This window comes from Schistocerca americana, chromosome 4, assembly GCF_021461395.2.
Source record: "Schistocerca americana isolate TAMUIC-IGC-003095 chromosome 4, iqSchAmer2.1, whole genome shotgun sequence".
Taxonomy (NCBI): domain Eukaryota; kingdom Metazoa; phylum Arthropoda; class Insecta; order Orthoptera; family Acrididae; genus Schistocerca; species Schistocerca americana.
In genome coordinates, this window is record NC_060122.1 from 419,666,512 (window position 1) to 419,690,739 (window position 24,228).

Genomic DNA, 24,228 nt, shown 5'->3' on the forward strand with positions numbered 1-24,228 from the left:
CCGTTGGGATCCGGCACCGCGTTCCGTATTACCCTCCTGAACTCACCGATTCCATATTCTGCTAACAGTCATTGGATCTCGACCAACGCGAGCAGCAATGTCGCGATACGATAAATCGCAATCGCGATAGGCTACAATCCGACCGTTATCAGAACGTGATGGTACGCATTTCTCATCCTTGCACAAGGCATCACAACAACGTTTCACCATGCAACGCCGGCCAACTGCTTTTTGTGTATGAGAAATCGGTTGGAAAGTTTCCTCATGTCAGCACGTTGTAGGTGTCGCCACCGGCGCCAACCTTGTGTGAATATTCTGAAAAGCTAATCATTTGCATATCACACCATCTTCTTCCTGTCGGTTAAATTTCGCGTCTGTAGCACGTCATCTTCGTGGTGTTGTTATTTTAATGGCCAGTAGTGTACATAGACATGCAATCGCATTATACATACGTCTTTATTATTATAGTATGCATGGGTGTCTTAACAGATCATAGAGAGTCAATAAAGATAAGGTCTATCAACTATTCAAGTAGGCAGTGAAGCAACGTCGGAAAAACGCAGTGTAGACACTGTCACGCCAGACGATACGGCAACTTGGCATCCATGGAGAGGATTACGCGTAGTGAGTAGGCCGAAGACATTTCAGCTCCGAGGAGAGTCACTCCTGTATTTCACACGGGACGGCGAAGTCTGCGTGTGAAGATGTGGCCCAAGAGCGCCGGCACGCCACCTTAATGAACGAAACTGAGACCAATCCGGCGGCTTTTCAGAGCCGTGAATGCGCCGCCCGCCAGAGGTGGGGTTTTAACGGCGCCCTCATTAGGGCGCGACCGGCCGCCGGATCCGCGGTCGTCCTCCGGGCGGGTCGCACTTGTTAGGCATCGCCCCGAGGGCAAGGCAGGGCAGAGCTGAGCCGGCGCGAAGCCATTCCGCGTGCGCCGCGATATCCCAAGCCAGCGATCGGTTTCTGCTCAGGCGGTAAATGTGCGCCAACAAAGGATAGCTTAACCACGCCAATGATGACTGATACTACACTGCCGGTCATCAAAACTGCAACGCCAGGAAGGGATATTTTATTTATAGCGGATGCGTAGTAAATTAGTGTGGTATCGGCCAGAGATCGAGGAGTCAAATCAAAGTTGGCGACGTGAATCGATACCACTGGTATTAGCGATGTCTCGCTGCAATCTTCAATGCCGTAGGGGACGCGCTCCAGAAGACACCACTTCCCTCTCAGCGCTATCAGCGCCCTCACACTGAGGTCAATGTAGGGTCGTGTAAGCAAGTGCTCTGCCCCAGTTCGCGACCTCAGTTACAGCAATCAGCATAATAATATAGGACCGCTGATTCATTAAAGTTTCAGATGAATTTGTGCTGTTGTTAATGTTGAACATTGTAAATTAAGACAACAATTTGTTAAATAATTCTTCAATTGATGCTTTGTTAGTGCATGACAGCTGCATATTTTCCAGTGCTCCTGTGTCAAAGAGGAGTATCAAAGTTAAATAAATATTTAATTCATTTATAAAGAAAACTGAACTAATATTTTATGTGTTTTAGTTTTCTGAGTCCTTTCCCAAAGCAATCAAAGAACCGTTAGTTATGGCTAGACGTAAGTAGTTTCGCTTATTCACAACTAGAACACTGTTTAATTTGTAGGTGATTTTAAAGTATAGAGGTGAAAAATTTCGTACCTTCGGCTTTAACAATGATATTAGCAGAGCCGGGCATCGAGTGGAAATGAGCTTGAATGACAGATATACTACGTGATCAAAAGTATCCGGACACCTGGCTCAAAATGACTTACAAGTTCGTGGCGCCCTCCATCGGTAATGCAGGATTTCAATATGGTGTTGGCACACCCTTAGCTTTGATGATAGCTTCCACTCTCGCAGGCATATGTTCAATCAGGTACTGGAAGGTTTCTTGGGGAATGGCAGTACATTCTTCTCGGAATGCTGCACTAAGGAGCGGTATCGATGTCGGTCGGTGAGGCCTGCCACGAAGTCGGCGTTCAAAAACATCGCAAAAGCGTTCTGTAGGATTCAGGTCAGGACTCTGTGAAGTCCAGTCCATTACTGGGATGTTATTGTCGTGTAACCATTACGCCACAGGCTGTGCGTCATGAACAGGTGCTCGATCGCTTTGAAAGATGCAGTCACCATTCCCGAATTGCTCTTCAACAGTAGGAAGCAACAAGGTGCTTAAAACACCAATGTAGGCCTGTGCTGTGATAGTGCCACACAAAACAACAAGGGGCGCAAGCCCCCTCCATGAAAAACACGACCACACCACGACAACACCGCCTCCGAAATTCACTATTGGCACTACACACGCTGGCAGATGACGTTCACCGGGCATTTGCAATACCCACATCGTGCCATCGAATCGCCACATTGTGTACCGTGATTCGTCACTCCACAAAACGTTTTCCCACCATTAAATAGTCCAATGTTCACGATCATTGCACCAAGCGAGGCGTCGTTTTGCATTTACCGGTTTGATATGTGGCTTATGAGCAGCCGCTCGACCATGAAACCCAGGTTTTCTCACCTCCCGCCTGCCTGTCATAATACTTGCAGTGGATCCTGATACAGTTTGGAATTCCTGTGTGGTGGTCTGAATAGATGTCTGCCTCTTACACATTACGATCCTCTTCAACTGTCGGCGGCCTCTGTCAGTCAACACATGGGGTCAATCTCTCCGCTTTTGTGCTGTACGTGTCCCTTCCCGTTTCCGATTCACTATCACATTGGAAACAGTGGACCTAGTGGTGTTTAGGAGTTTGGAAATCTCGCGTACAGACGTATGACACAAGTGATACCCGATCACTTGATCACATTCGAAGACTCAGTTCCGCGGAGTGCCCCATTCTGCTCTCTCACGATATCTAATGACTACTGAGGTCGCTGAAATGGAATACCTGGCAGTAGGTGGCAGTATAATGTACCTAATAATAAAAACGTATGTTTTTGGGGTGTTCGGATACTTTTGATCACAAAGTGTATGGGTACGTCATTCTATCATTCTATACTACTTGAATTCCATATCCAAGTTAGTGCTTGGCGACTGGTGGCATGCCAGATTCTCGGTACACCAGGACCAGACGTCCTAAATAATCTGTGGGCAACAGGCAGCTAGTGGGCTGGAACCGACCCATGATTAGCTTCAATCGAGTATATGGAAGAAATTCGTGGCAGAGCGACGTACGTGCAGTGTACTTCGTTCGTGGCGCATTTTAGGATATTCACCATTCTGGTACCCATAATTTTCCAGTTTCGGTTCTGTGTAACAGCCGATATATGTTAATTTTGTAAGGTACACATGTTGTACCGTCGGTCGAAGTGCAAGGTTGGAAATGAAGCACGCACGTCGTTCGCCGCTATCACTGTACTGAAACTTTAATTGTTCCCAGTCTACCGATTTCAATAGTCCTATGCTACGTCACCTGATGTAAGAGGAGAACATGAAGATAATAAGGGGACGGAGGAAGGGCTGCAATTAATTTCACCTATTATATAAGAACAAAATTTCACGTAGCTTACGGAATTGTTTATAGAAGTGCCATGTATACATATCTTGGTAAAAAAACATACAGTTGATGACATCCTCGGATCATCCAAGTATCAGCGTGGAAAATAACCCAAGCTCCCCGCATAGCACTACACTACAGCAGAGTGTTAACATAAGGACAGCAGGTCCGCTACAAAGTTACCTATCTCGTGGCGGCTGGTATAAGTAGTACACGCTAAATAGCCAAATGCTGTGCTTACAAATAATGTATAGTGCAGCCTCAGAAATAAAGATGGATTATCCAAAATGTCCGGTATAACAATTAGGAAGGGCAACTGACCATACATTTAAAATTATCGTGGGCTTATGTTCCATATAAAAATATAGCCATACAAACCTTTTGCTTATTGTGCAGTGAGGAAATTACAGTAACAGTCAAAACTAAAAAAAATACCTATATCTGTGAGTAACAAAGCTACATGACGTAAACAAAAAATTGCAGTGGTGTGATCGGGAATATTAAGCCGGCCAGGTCTGGAGGCGCCCTGCACAACATAACGCATGAAAAAGGTTAGCATACGCAAAAATCACGTCGGGCTGAATTTAGAGTTATAAAATTTAGATATAAGCCTTCTTTTAATTTTAGATGTATGGTCAGTTAGTTTTCGTAATTCTTGTATTTGTCATTTTCGAAAATCCACCTTTATTTCTGCAGCATCGCTCTTTATTGCTTGCAATCACAGCATGTGATCATTTAGCATGTACGCATGTGACCATTTAGCATGTACAATTACTCCATCCAAGGGTTAGATTGATAACTTTGTAACGGATCTGCCACCTTTATGTTAACATTCTGTCAGTAGCGTTATACTGTAGCGTTATACTGTGTGGCAAGGTTGGAAGGTTCGCGTTCCACGCCGATGCGTGGAAGGTTCGAGAATGTTATCAGCTGTCTGCCTCTTAGTAACCGTGTGTTTTTTTATCAAGATATGTATGTGTGTGGGGTGTTTACTGTGCTTTTACTTCATGGAATATAACATGGCACCTTAAAATGAGTTCCGTGAAATTTTGTATTTTATATACACACATGAAAAAAGTTTTGCATCACCTCGGTTCCAAGAGTTCCGGAATCTGTACAGAAAATTGGAATACGGATCAGCAGAAACACCATTTCCGCCCTTTTTATTGCTCATGAATACCACACATTGCATGTTGTAGCACCATACAGCGAGACCTGCAGAGCATGTGGTCCAGATTGTTGTACACACCGGTACCTCTGATACCCAGTACCACGTCCTCCTGCATTGATGCATGCCTCTACTCGTAGTGGAATACTATCATCAAGTTCATGATGATACTGTTGGTCCAGATTGCCCCAGTTCTCAACGCCGATTCAGCGTAGATCCCTCAGAGTTGTTGGTGGGTAACGTCGTCCATTAACAGCTGTTTTCAGCCTATCCCTCGCAAGTTCGAAAGGTTTCATGTCTGGAGAACATGCTGGCTACTCTATTCGAGCGATGTGGCTATCCTGAAGGAATTCATTCACAAGATGTGCACGATGGGGGCGCGCATTGTCGTCGATGCAGACGAATGCCTCGCCAATATGCTGCCGATATGGTTGCACTATGGGTTTATCGTACAGCCGTTACGGCGCCTTCCATGACCACCAGCAACGTACGTCGGCCCCACATAATGCCGTCCCAAAACATCAGGGAACCTCCACCTTGCTTCACTCGCTGGACAGTGTGTCTGCCTGACCGGGTTACCTTCAAACACGTCTCCGACGATTGTGTGGTTGAAGCCACATGCGAAACTCAGCATTATTCAACCTGATGGCGTTGCTATCAGGGTTCCTCAATGCGAACGCGATCGAACCGCATTATTGACCGTCTAGGCATGGTTGAATTACAGGCAACACGTGCTGTGTATCTCCTTCCTGGTACCGAGCGAGGTGGCGCAGTGGTAAGCACATTGGACTCGCATTCAATCCCGTCTCTGGCCATCCTGATTTAGGTTTTCCGTGATTTCCCTAAATCGATTGAGGCAAATGCCGAGATGGTTCCTTTGAAAGGGCACGGCCGATTTCCTTCACCATCTTTCCCTCACCCGAGCTTGCGCTCCGTCTCTAATGACCTCGTTGTCGACGGGACGTTAAACACTAATCTCCTCCTCCTCCTTCCTGGTGGAATGACTGTAACTGATCGGCTGTCGGACCCCCTCCGTCCAATAGGCGCTGCTCATTCATGGTCCTTTACATCTTTGGGCGGGTTTAGTGACATCTCTGAACAGTCAAAGGGACTGTGTCTGTGATACAGTCAACATCTGTCTTCTGGAAATCTGAGAACCGAGGTGATGCAAAACTTCTATTCATGTGTGTAATATGTGAGATCAATTATAGTTCATTCCTCCCCTTATTACCTTCATTTTCTCCCTTAGCGTAAGATTGCTGAAACGGGTCAGTTTGGAAAGACAAAAATTTATATAAGGCATTCGTGGTAGACAATGTGCTTACTTCAAGTCAAGGTATACGTATGTTAAGTTCAAGCTATTTGGGCTCCTAGTTTTTTAAAACGAACAAAAAAATTATGGCTCAATTTATTTATTGTTACAAAAACAACCAATACTTACACGATCAATCATCAACAGTACTTTTGGACATATATTTAAAAAACGCTTGCTAATATTGTTTGTGGATGTTAACACACTCATCTTCTAAATCTCCAGTGACCTGCCTATGGCCAAAAATCTCAAAGTTGGTCCTGATGGTCAGCTGTGATTGTCTGCGTCGTTGCCGCTTCTTGTTTTTCTATTCCTTGTCGTACTGATGTTAGTGAATAACTGTTCCCCATTGTGGATGTGTTAGAACACTGGAATTGTCGAAAATCTAGCTAACTGACAATTAATTAGCTGCAAACATTTCTTTTTATAAATGTCTATCTACCCATTATGATATTTCGAGATGCTTGGCACCGCATCGTCAGATGTTTAGATTTTCTTAACTATCGTGAACAATGTATGTTTACTGACGACGTTGTAGAACTTTGCAGTGCACGTTCTTAAGACAGCTACTGCACAACGTCGTAAGTAAAAAAAAAAGTTGTTCACAAGACGTAAATAAATGTACACATCTGCAGCCGGGGTGAACATAAATGTACTCTCAAAACCTCGAGCTTCGAGGCATAATTTGCTGGCGTGGGGTGGAGGGAAAGAGGCGCCGTTCATAACGGTTATTCCTTAAACATTAACGTTACGGATGATATAGCTTTGACATGCCTAGGAACGCTGCTGTCGCGTCACGTGACGATTCGGTCCGTGAGCTTCAGTAAATATGTGAATCAGCAGCGCAGGTTACCAAATGTTTCCCATGCCTGTCATAAATGTATAAGAGAGCTAACGGACGACCTGTCTGTGGAAACAAACACCCTCTGTGTCAAGGTAGGTCAGTACAGCGCAGGCAACATGAGGTCTCGGATTATACAGTCAAACGATAACATCAAGCAAGGACGGAAGACAGGACACAGCAATTGCACGTCAGTAATGTCATTGCTTGTTGCCCAAAATACCAGCTATGTGAGCAGCACATGGGGTTCGTTTCCACCTCTGGCACCCAGTATCTTTATGCCTAGTGCTAGCCCCAAGCGACAACGACGAATATCGTCTTTCTCCTCCGACCCTACATACGTCGTAATGCGCTGTATGCTGCAGATACTTTATACTTCAAGACAGTCACATTTGGTGCACGCTCCGTTGCAATGATAAAGCTTTAAAGATCTGCAGTGTGCTTTAACACAGCCGCCATTGCATGAAGAGTTGGCTAGGAACGGTCAACCAGACGAAACAGGCTTTCGTTTCTGGAGTTAGTCTCCTTAACAATCTTCCGACGTCGGTAGACACATCTGAAAAGACGTGGTGGTGCCACTCCTATCTCCAGCACTGTCGGGGGCACCACTGTCGGCGAACCTCTCTCTGTTTCCACTCAATGGGAACCGAAATGATAGTCGCTCTGTCGACAATCTCTGGTGCTCGTCGCACTGTCCAACGATTGCTTGTCTTATTACAAACAAGCTCATTTGCTGACACAACGTGTGTGATCCCGCACAGCCGAGCAATCTACGCTAACCGCCTACCTAATAGCCGGTATGTCCAACTTTGGCACGGATAACAGCGCCGACGCGACGGGGCATGGGATCACTGAGCCCTGGTAAATCGTTACAGGGAGTTGGAAATACATATGCACACACACGTCACTTAATTCCCGTAAATTCTGCCGGCCGGTGTGGCCAAGCGGTTCTAGGCGCTTCAGTCTGGAACCGCGCGACCGCTACGTTTGCAGGTTCGAATTCTGCCTCGGGCATGGATGAGTGTGATGTCCTTAGGTTGGTTAGGTTTAAGTAGTTCTCAGTCTAGTCCCGTAGTGCTTAGAGCCATTTGAACCATTTTTGAACCCGTAAATTCTGAGGAGGGGGCAATGAGCTCTGACGCCACTTTCAAGTACATCCCAGATGTGTTCGATCAGATTCAGATCTGGCGAGATGGAAGGCCGACACATCAATTTAACTCGCCACTGTGTTCCTCGAACCACTCCATCACTCTACTTGCCTTGTGACGTGGCGCAATATCTTGTTGAAAAATTCCACTGCAGTCAGGAAAACATGGTCCTCATGAAGGGATGTACGTGGTCTGCAAGCAGTGGACGATACTCCCTGACCGTCATGGTGCCTTGCATGAACTCCTCTGCGAAGTCCCATCGGTGCATTGCGTGTTGAGAGACACTTGTACTCTGCCCAGAATTAAGGTCTGATGATAGTTCCACTACTGTTCCTTGTGCGTCCTGTTTTGACAGTATGACCAGCCTGCGACGTCTGACATCTGTAATCCGGGGTGGTCACCCTACCCCACGACATCCTTGGTTTAGCCACATGCTGAAGACACTCACCACAGCACTCCTCGAACTCCGAAATGCTCCTGCCGAATCTCCTGGCCATCAGAATCTGCCCTGGGACAGATAGATCACGTGCCTTCTCCATTCTACACACGGACAGCGCACTCTCTGATAATACATGCACTGTACGTGTGTCTGAGTAGCAGCTATTCCTCGCCAGGTGACTCTACTATCGAGTGGATGGGTTTATATCGATAGCAAGTCGGTGGTCATAATGTTCTGACCTCTCTGACGCTAGTCGAGTGGGGTCTTTTAGGTCCAGTATGTCGTTGAGCGTGGCGCCTCTGAACCCAGCGGTCCATGTTCGTTTGAAACTCATGAGCTCCCGACGAAGGCGAGCACCAGTATCGCGTAAACGATAAACTGTAGTCCCGATAGGCGGAAAACCTGCAGCTATTGACATGCGACACATAGTGGTGTAAGTTTGACTTTCGTATACAAAGCATGACACGATCATCTCTCAAAGTACAAACATTCAGATGCTATTCCTGAGATGAGAAACTCGCTACATAATCATTCCTTATAAACAGAATATAGTTAGCGTTGCTTCTATATACTTCGATCCGATGAGCTGAAATGCTTATGACTGAAATATCCTACCACACTTTAGATCTCAACACAGTTCGCGTTTGTTGCATGCCGTTGTCGAAATTTGCAAATTTTAATGGCCTGCAGTGTATTTTAAAACTTTCACGCTCGATGTAAATTACATGAAGGGCTGACAAGGGACAGGTTTTTGGACAAAAGAGCAGTCGAAATATGCACATTTGCTTACAAAACTGGAGTCAGTTTCCATAAAAAAAAATTTGTAAAATGAAGAACCAGTATTTCGGATAGTACTTCACGCGCTCTTCATCAGGTTTCAGAATACTTCAAGGACAAATGCGATGAAATTTTAATATACTACCGTCTCTATTTTCCTCTATTTCTCCTATTTTAAAAGTGTAGTAAGCAGAATTTGTCATAAGAGTACATGTCTGTAGTGGAGAGGAAGGGAGCTGAAATTCTTAAATTATTGCTATTAAAGTTGGAATTTTAGTGGCTTATGCGACCAAAATCTCATGACACCGTATATCTTCCGAATTTAGATTTCTATTGTCATGGACAGAACAGTGATTAATTTATACAAGCTATTCGGATGTTTGATACAGCTTTAGCACACATATGAACATGGCCTCATGTCCGCTCAGTATGTCACTAGTTAAGTATTATAATGTTCAGAATTTCAGTGAGTAAACGTAAAACAACATACGTTCACCGACCTTCATTTGGCTACAAACATACAGTCCTATGGTAGTTCGCCTTTTGGACAGTTGTGGGAAATTGCAGTCTGGAATTCTAGGAAGTATTCGACGGTGGATAATATCCCGTTTCAGTTACATTGGGCCAAACTGACCGCAAAAGAAAATACAATCATCTTAAAAATGACGCTTTCAGAAATTGCGAAATGGCAGACCGGAATGGAGTGGGAAAAACGTAGAGCTGTAGAATCCCACATGACTTTAGGAAAAATGGATACCGTTTTTAGCTAAATTAAAGAAATGAGAGGCAAATGTATGAACATGAAGACCTCTGACGCCAAGCCAGAACTAAGCAAAGCAGAAAAAGGTGAAAGAAATAAACAATACGTAGAATGTTTATAATAAGATTTTACGAGTCTTTGAGCAGCGTCATATTCCTCTTCAAACTTCTTCACTGCTCCACGTGTCGATCACCCTGCGGAAATATTCTTCACGGTTTAACTCGTGTTAAGGCATCTTGAGACATCAGTGGAAAATTGGAGGAGATACAAGCAGGGTGTTCGATACGTTGAGCAGTGAAGGAGTTTGAAGAGGAATAAAGGCCGAATCCTTAAAGACAACGGCCACAGTACTCCGATTAAAGTTACTTTGTGAGCAGCAGACTGCGTTGGTGGGATACAGCGCTACCTGTTTGCAGCCGACTGCGTTTCACGTACGTACAGAAAAGGCAACAGTGGTAGCACGTGGCGCTCGAGAAACAGCTACTATTGGATGACGCCTGGCTGCTACCACTCGACTCGTTGAACCGTCAGTCACAATTTTAGTCGGAAGGGTAAAGCCTGCAGATCAATGTAAAACAGCTGCATAGAGGACAGAAACTTGACGACAGCTTATGGAAACGTAATAGTAAGTGGATTAATACGAGAAGGAGGATGTGATTCTATGAGAAGAATTTGATACAGCACTTGAAGGTACAGTCGAAACAAGACGAGATACACGACTTCATCTCAGAATTATTAAGATCCTTAGGAGCTCCCGCCAGGATAAAGCTGTTGCTGCTGGTTTGTAGCATATACGAGACACGGGAAACACTCTCATTCTCAAGAAGAATGTAATAATTCCAATAAAGATGCAGATGTCATTATTAGCGAGCCATCACTTTTATACGCAATGGTTGCAAAATATTAACACGAATTATCTATAGCATAATGGAACGACAGACATACGTCAAGGTGGGGGAAGTCGGTCTGAGTTCCGAAAAAATGTAGAAGCACGTGAGTTAGTAATTATCCTGCGACCTAACTTAGAGGATAGACTGAAGCACGACATATTTACGTTTATAGTATTTGTAGTTGCATGAACAGCTTTTGGCAGCAATGACAGATTTTTATCGAGTATAAAATATAGATATCGAAGCTCTATAGCTGCAGTTACAAGATACGAAGGCCATGAAAAGAACGTACTAGTTGAAAAGAGGGTGATACTGGGATGTAGCATATCTTCCATGTTATTTAATTTGTATGGACAGGAATCACTACATAAAAACTAGTATAAGGAATTACAATCGTCGAGATCTGACGGCGACACTTTAATTCTTTACCAGGTGGAAGTAAGACTTGAAAGGTCATTTGACTCGAACGGATGGTGTCTTGAAACGAATTCATAAGATGAACACCAACAAAACTAAAATAAGGATAATAGAGGTCGGTCGGAATATTTCAGGTGACGATGATTTTTTTAACATATTAGGAAACGATACCCTGAAATTAGTAGACTATTTCTGCTATATGAGCAGCAAAATAAATGATTCTTGGTAAAGAGAACAAAGTTCAGACTGGCCATACTGGAAACAGATTTTATGATGAGGGCCCATTTCTTAACGTTTAACAGTACCTCAAGTGTTAGGGTTTGTCCTGCGTGATAAAGTGTGGCTTCATATTACTGTTTATCAGATATCCATGCATGAAAGTATTTCGTGAGTTGATACAGATGTGACTGGTTTCCCAGATACATCTCATGATGGAAAGTGTGTAGAGAAATCGATTATGTATGAAAAATCATCATGAGTATAACGCAGCATGATATCTATTACCTTTCACATAATAAAATGCATTGTGCCTGCGCTTCTCCGAGATGTTTTCGTCAAGAACGACCGGAATATTAAAATGTTACGAAGTCTTTTTGTCTGGAAGAAAAACATAAAAAAACTAGGAATAAAAGACTTCACACTGAAGGTCGATTTTGTGGATCAAAAAATTGGATACTAAATTCAAATCGAGTTACTTTCTCAACAATGCTAATTTCATTTCATTTTTGATTCTACATTTTAAAGCTTCTGCCGATTACCACCGTACACAAACACCTTCCCTAACCTCACCCAATAATCCTTACTTCCTACAAACCTGAATAATAATTTAAACTGTTCCGTGTTATAAAATGAATACCATCATTTTTTAAAACAAAATACAAAAGCCTTTTACTTAAAATCTTCCTTGTACAACGACCCGTTTTCATTGTACATAGAAACACGAGAGAATATTATCGAATAACTAACGAAAAATGTTTCTTGTGTTGGTCGACAAGAAAATTAAAATATAAACATTTTTGTTTCAGCAACCCTCTTCCTGCCCCACAATATTACTCCTGTTTAATTTACATGTCCTGGTACATCAAACGCCAGTCCTCTACGCATTAAAATTAAATTAACTGCAGCAGCAACTGGCAACTGTGAATTGTATTGCCAGGTAATTAAAGCACATATTTGGTTAAGTATGAATTCCTCTCGCACGGGTATTATTAATGTGTGTGCATGTAGCAACATGTCTATAACGTTTTTAATAATCATTCAGACTACTGTAATTACCATTCCCATCACTGTGACCTTTTCCGCTGTGTGCAGAAAGCTTCCAGATGAAATAATGCAGCATCAAATTATAAAGGTATTTGTTTATGTCGTGATGACTGCTGAAACTTACATATGCAAATAAATAACGTAAATTAATAATAATGTTCACTGTCAGTGGATGCTCGAAATTAAGTTACATTTGTAATGCAGAATTTCCTTGTGGCATTACGTTTTTGTTCAAAGAGAGATGGTGTATTTGTATGTTAACAACATCCATAATTTCTTATTTTCAAACGATTACATTGTACTAATACAGTTATTGTAAAGATAATTTTATTTATAACTTACAGTTAATAGATGTCACTGTATGAAGGACCATTAGTGACCTCCACAGGAAATATGACATTCCAAACATATGAAAATCATTTTAAACCGTTATTATAGTAATTATGTGTTTGTATACTAAAACAGTATCACAAAATTTTAAACACTGTATTGATTTACTTCAGTACACAAACCATTTGTAAGAAAAACTCGATAAATAGTGACCTGAAATGGATAGTCGGTTAGACGCATTTACGTAGTAATCGAAGAGAATTAAATGGAAAGTAGTAGAACGGTTTGATGGGTAATCAAAACAGTCACTACTTTCATGTCCATTTTCTCGGCAAGTGGCTGCGATAGTCAAAGTACCAGCGTTTATCTGTCTGTGAATGATTTTAATATAGCGCAAAATAGACCAGCCAATTACAGACACTTTCCGCAGTTGGGGTTCACAGTCATCGAAAAATTTGTAAATAAAATCGTGGCCTCCATTTGACCGTGAAATTAGTTTTTTGTTATTATCCCGCTTTTGCAAATACGAACAAGTGACCATTGTCATGTAGAAATAATTGTTCATTAGCAGATGTCAAAACCTAAGAATCATTTAACATAAATATGACACTTGCATACATACCGTCCTCAAACCTGAGCTTAGATTCTATGAATTAAATACTTGTATTGGTGATCAGTGTGATGCTCTGCGACAAAATATGATAACTAAATTTTAAGAATGACTGCGAGTCATCAAAATTATACTAAGTTCAAAAGGAAATACTATTCAAGTTAGGAAACAACTGAAATACATGCAGCAGCAGAAAACTCAAAAATAAACCTAATAATTATGAAACTAACGTCTCTTGAATGTAGAAATATAGGTCGTTGACAAATGCTGCGCTGCATCAAAATAAATACAGCTGTATTTTTGTGATGAAATAAGGTACATTAGTGTATTTTAAACACATTCTAGTCCAAAATCACTAAAACCAAACAAAAATAATTTTTATGTCTCGAAGACAACGTAACTCCTTAATAGGCAATAATCTTCAAGCAGGTGCTGCCATCTCCACGGAACATGCAGAAACTGATAAGTGCTGTACGGAAGGAAAATGTAAAGTATTAGGACGGCGAGCCCCGGAGCTGCAAATCGATAAAAGTTTAATGTACTTCATAAGCTACATAAGGACTGAGGTTTGATGTTGACCAGTGGTAAATCACGATTATTTTCACCTGCTAATGGCTACACGACTGAAACTGAAATAATGTGTTGGACAATTAAGTAATTATACAGTCAAAAGTTGACCATGAGGTTGTTTGCAAAACATTGAATAAAAGTTGGCTAAATTGGCTACTCCTGTTCATTGGTACAAATATCTCCAATGATTCTGCTTATGTTAAGACCAATTATTCACTTTGTATACTCACTGTTCACATGGCTTTAGGTTCCTGGTGATTAGACACAGCAACGTTTATCTTATATGATCTGAGAGGGCTTACTGTTTTAGCTGATACTAGTCACCAATGATAGTAAATAATTTTTCCGATCTTAACATATAAATATTTTTTTTCTAAGAGATCAATAACTTTTAACAAATGAGAAAATAAACAATATAATTCTCATTTAATTATGTGTGATAGAGTTTTTATTTACTCCAAGTCACAATTCCATTCTATACTCATATGCTTACTTCTTACAACTGTACATACATCAAAAAAAGTTTTGCATCACCCCGGTTCCCAGACCTCCACAAGATAGACGTTGGCTGTGGTTACTGTATCACAGACACATTCCCTTTCACGATTCAGAGATGTCACTAAACCTGCCCAAAGATGTAAACAACCCTGCATGACCAGCGCCTATTAGCCGAAGGGGGTCCGACAGCCGATCAGTTCCAGTCATTCCACCAGGAAAGCATTACACGGCTCGTCTGTAGTTCAACCACGCCTAGACGGTCAATACCGCATTTCGATCGCGTCCGCATTGTTACTTTGTGCCAGGAAGGGCTCTCAACAAGGGGAGTGTCCAGGCGCCTCGGAGTGAACGAAAGCAATGTTCTTGACATGGAGGAGATACAGAGAGACAGGAACTGTCGATGACGTGCCTCACTCAGGCCGATAAAGGGCTGCTACTGCAGTAGATGACCGCTATCTACGGATTATGGTTTGGAGGAACATTGACAGCAACGCCACCACGTTGAATAATACTTTTCGTACAGGACGTCGTGTTACGACTCAAACTGTGTACTACAGGCTGCATGATGCGCAACTTCACTCCAGACGTCCATGGCGATGTCCATCTTTGCAACCACGACACCATGCAGTGTGGTACAGAGGGGCCCAACAACATGCCGAATGGACCACTCAGGACTAGCATCACATTCTCTCCACCTTCAACCAGACAATCGTCCTAGATGTGTTTGGAGGCAACCCGGTCAGGCTGCAAGCCTTAGACACACTGTCCAGTGAGTACAGCAAGGTGGAGATTTCCTGATGTTTTGGGACGGCATTATGCGGGGCCGACGTACGCCACTGGTGGTCATGGAAGGCGTCGTAACGGCTGTACGATACGTGAATGCCATCCTACGACGGACAGTGCAACCATACCGGCAAAATATTGGCAAGGCATTCGTCTTCGTGGACGACGATTCGCGCCCCCATCGTGCACATCTTGTGAATGACTTCCTTCAGGATAACGACATCTCTCGAATAGAGTAGCCAGCATGTTCTCCAGACATGAAACCTATCTAACAAGCCTGTAGTAGATTGAAAAGGGCTGTTTATGGACGAAGTGCGCCACCAGCCACTCTGAGGCATCAACGCCGAATCGCCGTCGAGGAGTGGGACAATCTGGACCAACAGTGTCTTGATGAAGTTGTGGATAGTATGCCACGTCGAATACAGGCATGCATCAATGCAAGAGGACGTTCTACTGGGTATTAGAGGTAACAGTGTGTACAGAAATCTGGACCACCACCTCCGAAGGTCTCGCTGTATGGTGGTATAACATGCAATGTGTGGTTTCCTGAGCAATGAAAAGGGCGGAAATGATGCTTATGTTGATCTCCATTCCAATTTTCTCTGCATTTTCCGGAACTCTCAGAACCGAGGTGATGCAAATCTTTTTTTGATGTGTATAATGAAATTCATTATTTATTTCAGCGGAACATTGGATATACCCTATGAAGCATGCATGTACATAAGTACATATGAAGTCGACATGTGTTGATACAAGACATTCGACATTCATGCCTTATGACTATCTTTCCTCTGAAATTTTTTACTAGTTTAAATCTATTTTTTACGATCATAGCGCTGTATTGCAGTAAGTTGTGAGTGTTTCTGGATATCCGGTTTTACGAAAAAATGATTGTGTGATAATGAACGCTAAACATAGTCTGACAGAAGGCTTCCACAGCAGCTCGTTTGTGGTATTACTGCGCCTTAGTATTATTCTGGTAAAGAGGTAAGCTCGTAACAGAGACGACTCTACCAGACTAGGCTGTTGGAATAACAAACTGGATAAGCTGCAGTTCGGCAGCTGGGCTGATGACGAGACCGAGTTCCATTACACAACCTAGACAGTATGTTTCTAAAGCTACAAGTTTTTTTATATCATACAACTAATTGTAAATTGTTTGTGGCGGCCTATAAGGAATTATTCTCCTATACCGATGTCTTCATCTCAAAACAGAACTTAAAACCTATGTTCTCAATTATTTGTTCGATGTATTTCAATATCTGTTCTCCTCTACAGCTTTTATTCTCTACAGGTCGTTCAAGTGTAATAAATGTCTTATCATTCTGTTCTTTCTTCTTGTCATTGTTTTTTGTGTTATGTTCCTTTGTTCCCCGTTTCGGCGGAGAACCTCTTCATTCATTACCGGCCCACATAATTTTCAGTATCGTTCTATAGCACTACATCTAAAACGCTTCGATTCTCTTCCCTTACGGCTTTTTCCCACAATCTATGATTCACTACCATACAATGCAATGCTGTATTTCAGACGTACATTCTCAGAAATTTCTTCCTCAAATTGAGGCCTGTGTTTCATGCTGTAGACATGTTTTGACCTGGAATTCTCTCTTATTCGACGGTAGTGTACTTGTTATTCTTCAAGCAGGTCCTGTGATTCTTCTTCAAATAAAATATAACTATGTGTACTAATCTTTTGGAAAACTGTGTTTTACTGATTATCAAATTTGACTATTTTGAATTAAGTTCTAGAGTTGCTTTATCGCAAAAACTGTTCGACGATATCTGTCGAAGCCGAAAGCGATACACTGGTGACGTGCTTGCGCAATTTAGATTTCCACTCGTTAACAGTTCGTTATGCCCCAAGTGGTTGTTTGCATAATGCATACTGTCGAACTCATTCCGCTCTTCATTTTCCTTTTTCACATGAAGTGTCACATGTTTCGTGGAGAGCTGAACAAATTCGCTACCGAGATCAAACCCGCCGCAAGAACGTAACGGGCCACTCTTTGAAATGCTAAATAGCGGCAAGTGTGAGGAGCGTCAAAGCGAATTGCAGCCTGCGGTCGTTGCCGCTGCTCTTTGACGGAGTTTCCTCTCTCGGTACATAAACAGGGTTCGATGGAGTTCGTACTGCGTCAAACGTCGCTGTGCCCCCGTAATTCGTTGCTGCTGGAACCGGGTAGGCTGGTACCTGCAGCTCACGAATTACGAACTCGATGAGGGCTGCGAGAGCGTTCGGGCAGCAACCGTGTCCTTCATTTGCACTGCTTTTAGGCCTTATTTAAGATCAACATATGGCAGCACACCATGACTCTACAAACATCCGAGCTGTTAGTTACATCTTATTGCCAATAAAGGGTAACGTACCATACAATAAAGACTCAAGTACATTTGTTGAAAAAAAGTGAGCAACCAGTTGAGCAAAAGAAACTTTAATCCGTTTCCAGTTTCAGGCACCTAGTGCCCTTTTTAAGGAGATTGAGATTCTCACATTACTAGCGAGCGTCCAATTTTTGCTGTCGTATGCAGCATTTTACTGTAGTCATATGGATTGTAGTGCATGTATATAATTGTACATGCATCATAGAACATACTTATATATGCTCTATGATCCATACAGACAGGACATTATAACCACCTAATAGCCGTTATGTCCACCTTTCGCTAGTATAATAGCGGTGACGCTTCGTGGCATGTACGCAATGAGGCCTTCGTAGATTGCTGGAGTGAGTTGGCACAACGTCTGAACACGCAAGTCAACTAAATCCCGTGAATTCCGGGTAGGCGGGAGACGAGCTCTGACAGCACGTTCGACCAAAGTGTCCGATCGGGTTCAGATCTGGCGAGGTGGAAGGCCAGCACATCAATTGGAACTCTCCACTGTGTTCCTCGAACCACTCGATCACACTCGTGGCCTTGTGACATTGCGCATTACCTTGTTAAAAAATGCCACTGCCAATGGGAACTATGGTCGTCATGAAGGGGCGTACGTGGTCTACAACCAGTGTACGATACTCCTACGCCGTCATGCTGCCTTACACGAGCTCCACTGGACCCATGGATGCCCACGAGAACCTTCTCCAGAGCGTAATGGAGCCGCGTCCAGCTTGTCTCCACCTGTTGTTCAGGTGTCAAGGAGCTATTGCCCTGGAAGACGACGCATTCGCATCCTACCATCGGCACGATGAACAAGGTATCGGGATTCATCCGTACATGCAACGGTCTGCCACTGTGCCAACGTCCATTGCCGATGGCCACGTGTCCATTTCAGTCGTTGTTGTCCATGTCGTGGGATTGGCCCGTCCATGCATGGGTCGTCGCCTATGGAGTCCCATCGTTGGGAGTGTCCGTTGTGGCATACTTTTACTCTGCCCAGCAGTAAAGTGTGATGTCAGTTCCGGCACAGTTCGCCATCTGTCTTGTTTTAGCAGTCTGCCCAGCCAACGACGTCCGACGTCTGTAATTCCGAGAAAGTGCGGGGGGGGGGGGGGGGGGGAGGGGGCAGGAGGAGTAGGGCCCTACACAGGACATATGGATGTGGTTTCACCTTGGTTTCGTGCCTTGTTGAGGACACTCACCACAGCAGTCTTAGAACATCCGACGATTCAATCGCTTTCCGAAATGAGCCTCTGAGACATCACAATCTGTCCTGAGTGAAACTCAGCTATGTCACTCGCCTACCCTGTCCTACACACGGACAGCACGCTCACTGATGCTAAATGCAGTTATTCCTCGCCACGTGACGCTGCTATTGCCTGGACGGGTTTATGTAGATAGTGAGTCAGTGGTCATAATGTTCTGGCTGATCAGTGTACGACTACAGTAATTTGCTTGATATACCATCTTACTTGGGTCGCTCTCCACTAATCTTCTGAAGATGTCTGAAACCGATAAACGAATAAAACTTATTTTGTGCTACTGGTTACTGATTGTTTCAACAAATACAGCTACAGTCACTGAAGATTGATAAAGTACTATATCCAAATGTCTAAGAGAGATGTTCGTGCTGTGTAGCTGATATTACTTATCAGATGACCATTTCTATGGAGCACTTGCTGCGGAATCAAATAGATGGCTCGCTCATCGACCAGCACCTCATGCAGAGTGATGAGTCAGTGTCTGTAATCATCGATACGTAAATGTCTTAAACAAAAAGACTAACAGCATGCTGAATGACATCCTATCTGGATGGTTCTTGCTATGGGTATAGCTCTGTATGGGTTACAATGCAGTTCATGGAGTTGAAGGAAGATACCTCCTCGAAGACGGCAAAAAGATCGGGAGTACCCTGGGCAACGTTAAGGGCAACCACAGCTGCTAAATCTCACACCATCAAAGACACTACAGTTTTGGTGTTTTTGTGACTCGGATGGATAAATAAATATAAAACACAAATCACACTGTCTGAGTTTCCTGTATATGCAATAATAAAGTATTATCTTTCCAACTTTCATCACGCTCCTAGTAGTATTTCCGACTTCAAGAGACGAAATAATTGTTCAAACAGAAATACTCTGAAGCAGTCGGTATACTTGAAATATAAATCTATTTGAGGCACAGGCATGAAACAGAAAACTATTTGGGTCAGGTGACCGGTACTTTCTGCACAGGGGCTGTTCAGGAAACGTGACGTCAACTTCTCTCGCCGAAAACGCGAATAAGACTACGCTAAAATACTGAATGTTTCGTGACTCCAGTATTTTGTTTACAAGTATGTTAATTATTAGTGAAAATTAAAGCCACGTTTTCGGCCAATCAGGGTCCAGGAATTTCGAATGTATGGGTTTCGCAGACTTCGCACTTGAATCTTAGCGTGTACTCTATCAAATGAAAAGAATCCGTACAAGTAATGCGGTATTGGCAACTAGACATCTTTTCATAGGCTACCGCCACCAGGATTAGTTAACAATAAGGTTTCCTGAGTACGGTATTGTGTCTTAATGTAAAATTCTGCACTTGGCAAAGCAGTGTTTATGCCATGGTTCCAGTGGCCTTTTTCTGGATCTAATCAGGCAAACTGATGGTCAAGCACAATCGAGCATTGCAGAGCATTGGTTGTACAAAATTGCGTGACATCAGCGAAAAGAGTCACTCGTTAGTTCCAAAGTGATTCCAGCAGTGCATCTACCACAATGACTGAGCTTAGGGGATTAAGAAGAAAGGGGTATGATGTTCGAACAACATACGAAACACACATTACTATAGTCTATTATACTAAGCCACGCTTGAGGTGGTATAAAGGATGACGCAACTGGACAGCGTGTGACTGGAAATGAGTGATTTGGAGTGATGAATAACGCTATACCCTATGGCAGTCCGATGGAACGGTTTAGGTTTGGCGAATGCTTGGAGAACGTCACTTACCATCATGTGTGGTGCCAACAGTGAAGTACAGAGGAGATGCTGTTACAGAATGGCGGTGCTTTTCGTGGTTAGGTTGTGATTCCCTTACTGCACTTAACGTAACGTTAAATGCGGAAGGACAGGAAAACGTTTTCGATTGCTTTGCGCTGCATACAGTACATGAACAGTTCGGAGACGGTGACTGACAATGCACCTCGTCATGAAGCAGCATATGTAAGGGAATGGTTTGTAGAAAATAACTTTCCTGAAGTGGACTAGCCTGGCCTGAGTCCTAGCCTGAGCCCAATGGAACACCTTCGGCATGAGCCGGAACGTCAAATTTCCTACAGACCCCTGTGTCCAAAATCACTACATTCTCCAGTTTCGGCTCTTGAGAAAGACTCGGCTGCCATTCCTCCACAGACATTCTGACACCTCATCGAACGTGTCCCCAGAAGAGTTCAAGCCTCATTAAGGCGAAAGATGAGTACATCTCTAGGTAATGTCCAGCAGTAGGTATCCAGGTACTTTCGATCAGATGGTGTAAAACGGCCACTTCGTGGTTCGACGCGTGTTCAAGCCTGTATGGATGACCTGGAATCCTGTATTCTTTGCTTACATCCTCTGATACTCGCTCGTAATATGGTATCTTAGTGCATCTAGTAGTTATAATTACTGTAGGAGTTCGTGAAACTTGAAATTTCATTATACTTGGTTACCCATTGTGTGTCCCCCAGTATTTCGCCATCTCTACATCTACACTCGCTGTAATTGGAACCCCATGGCCGGCCGCTGTGGCCGAGCGATTCTAGGCGTTTCAGTCCAGAACAGCGCTGCTGCTATGGTCGCAGGTCCGAATCCTACCTCGGGCATGGATGTCTGTCATGTCCTTAGGTTACTTAGGCTTAAGTAATTCTAAGCCTAGGGGACTGATGACCTCAGATGTTAAGCCCCACAGTGCTTGAAGTCAATTTGGAACGCCGTTAGTTTCTAATGTATACAAAATCATTTAGCTCTTTCCTTAACTGGAGCCGATAATTTCCAATAAATCCTGTACCTACATTTACACGAATACTCTCCAGTTGACAGATAAGTGCCTGGCAGAGGGTTATTTGCCCACTTTGAGACTATTTCTCTACCGTTCCACACAATAATTGCGCATGGTAAAAATTAAGACTAATGACTTTTCAAAATTTCAACACGCTAAATACAGCAGCTCACGTTAATTTTTTTGTGAACTTCTATTTTAGCTGAAAGTATTATTTCATTAGATCAGTGAGTCCATATTTTCTTTGATACGCTTTACATTTAATCACTTTGTAAGCAAAAATTTTTCTTTGTACTAAACTCAAGATGTGCCACATGGCCAGTCACACTTTCGTGTTTCCCAGTTATGAGGTAGTTAATAGGGGCTGAAATAACAGCGACAACCAACATACATAAATTACTCGTACATTTTCTTATTTGCTCTGTAAAGACGACTAAGAGCGAAGGAAAAAATTTCGAGAGTAAGAACATGGCATAAGAGAAATACATACTTTTACTTCTTGTTAGTGAGCTTGCAGTAGTTTCACACTCGGTCTCATTTCACTAACATATTCTGCAGTAAGGGACATCGTTATTGTGGCCGTAATGAGTGTCTGTTGTCTGCGTTTAAAGATGCCCTGGACTGGGAGGAAACTTGCGACTTCAAAAGTTAACTAAGAGCTCGAACTTAAAGCAGACAGATGAAAGACTGGGCTGACGAAATATCTTTAGAAGTATAAAGTAAACTACACAGGCGCCGTCGTTATACACAAAGAGATTCGTTACGACAAGTTCTGAAGGCCCACTTCTTCGGAAACGGAGCTACGTATTTAAGAAGAAGTTTACGGAACGTACTCATCGCTATTAAGAAACAGAAAAAAAGTATGGAGTGTAAACAAAAGAGTCATTTGCAGAGTCTTTTAGACCTAAGGAAGTTTACTCTTTCAAAATGGCTTTGGTAATCCTTCACAACAAGGCATTCAACGAATCGTTACAGCACTGTTTTATGCTTCAATAATCACTCAACTCTCAAATGGATAGTTAACGTTGCTCCACACATACGAGTCATAGGCAAAAAAGGATTCAGTCCAGTGTTTCAAGTTAATGACGTCTCTTTCCTCTTTGGGTACTGTAGGTCATCATTCTTCTGACAGTTTTGATGCATCCCGTCAGCACTTCCTCTCGTGTGCCAATCTCGTCGATCAGGGTAGCAGTTACATCAAACATACTGAAAGGTTTGTTGTATATAATCCAATTTATATTACGTGTAATTATTTTCCTCCACAGATTCCTCTGTTCCCATTTGAGACAATCCCAATCACTCTGTCCATTCTTCAAGTTAGCTAATTAAGGCTTTGAATACATTACTTTCCTTGTCGATTCTGTAAAGACCCTCCTAATTCTTTACCTTGTCCTGATATTCAATGCATACCATTCGTTCACGGTTTTCTGATCACTTTTGTCTCTGTATGGAAATTAATTTGCTACTGTCCTATGAAAACCGCTTGGCACTGTCCTCAGATATTTCAGGTAATTGCCCCTTCGTTAGTGTTCTCTTGGACTCTCCGGAATCCATGTTACACAAACTAAATGATCTCAGAATCAGACAGTTAACCAACCACACAATAACTAAACAGCTAAACTCATAAGATCATTAACGAACTTCAAATGCCGTTCATTAAAAGAACAGACACGGCACACAATAATGTCATTACCAGAGACTAGACAGGTACATCAAAAACATAGATTTACATGATGTATGTTCGTTTTGAAGCATCACCTCCGCCCTCGCAGTTTTTAGAAATGCTATATGGATTACGCCGTCTTCATTAGCTGTATGAAGTGTTATTTTGACCATATGCGTCTCACTTGATTTAAAACCAATGATTTATCATTGGCAACTGAAAGAATTGTACTTTCGTTTGTTCGCCGGTTTAACTAGTTGTAAAACTCAGTGCGAAATCCACACGTCCATTGTCAGTGCATTACCTGCAACTGCATTGCATGCAGCATAGACTGCGATGGCGTGACATAAGCAAATTCGCACACCTTTCGGTAATATTTGCCTGCAGCACTCGCATTCACTGAAGAAAACGGTTTCTTCGACTGGAAAAACTGGTCAGTCGCACTATTCGAATTTACAGGATTCATAAAATGTTTCTAAGTTCCAGGTTCTACAAACTATTAAATGACAATTATCGAATGATTATTTCGATATATTAGAACTCTCTCTATACGTATTCACTACAAAGTCCAAGTTACTTTGGAGTTAAAATTACGACATTCACACGTAAGCGCAGTCACTCAGCAGCCAGCTTATGGCCTACACTCAAACATGTTACATGAATAATCACACACGGACTCTCTGTGAATTGAATGCTCACTCCATATTCTACAAATTGTTCACATCCAGCTATCAGTTCTAGGATACGACGTATGATGTACGCCACACGGATTTAAGATATTCAATAACACCACAGTTCACAGAAAAATTCCGGAATTTACACATTCACCTTTAT